Raw genomic sequence first — 601 nt, 5'->3', positions numbered from 1 at the left:
GGGGATACAATTGAATTGAAGTGGCGACTGTGATTATCTTTGCTGGTTGTTTATCTTGTGAATGTTACCCTTCCTGCTGATGTCCCTGCTAACAACACAACACAAAGGTGAGTAGCCTGACTGAGCAGTGACGCATAAGGCACCTTTCCCCTCTTTAAGCGGCTGGAACATGGACCCTGATGTTCTCGGGGACAGGAACTGACATTGAAAGGATTGCAGACGGAGCTGCACTGCCTTTGCGTTGTCACCATCAGGAAAAATAAAACTTGATATCCTGACCGGGAATCGAACCCGGGCTGCGGCGGTGAAAGCACCGAATCCTAACCACTGGACCACCAGGGATAGTGGAGGATATGAGTGCATTGTTTCTTAACGGCACAACTTCTGGCTTTTTTTCTCTTTCTACGACAGTTGTTTCTCCTGAAAAATGACTGAATCATCGTGTTTTTACAGCACAGAAGGAGGCTCACCATCCCAGTTTCCAGCCTTGGCCCATAGCCTTGTGTGTTACGAGACGATGGGCCGGCTGTTTGAGACGTTCACGTTCCCTTGGGGAACTGGGCCACATGTTCACCCTCAGAAGGTAATACACAGGCACATT

At 48.9% G+C, this 601-nt stretch overlaps 1 non-coding gene across 1 annotated transcript; it reads right to left on the bottom strand.

The window, feature by feature from the left end:
- Window positions 1-270: 270 nt before the first annotated feature.
- Window positions 271-343, bottom strand: trnae-uuc (transfer RNA glutamic acid (anticodon UUC)). The gene has a single exon. It is a non-coding gene; the product is annotated as a tRNA-Glu (tRNA).
- Between the last annotated feature and the right edge of the window lie 258 nt (window positions 344-601).

The sequence above is a fragment of the Stegostoma tigrinum genome, chromosome 7, assembly GCF_030684315.1.
Source record: "Stegostoma tigrinum isolate sSteTig4 chromosome 7, sSteTig4.hap1, whole genome shotgun sequence".
Lineage (NCBI taxonomy): Eukaryota > Metazoa > Chordata > Chondrichthyes > Orectolobiformes > Stegostomatidae > Stegostoma > Stegostoma tigrinum.
The sequence above is the reverse complement of the archived record's forward strand: the minus strand, read 5'-3'. Positions and strand labels throughout refer to the sequence as shown.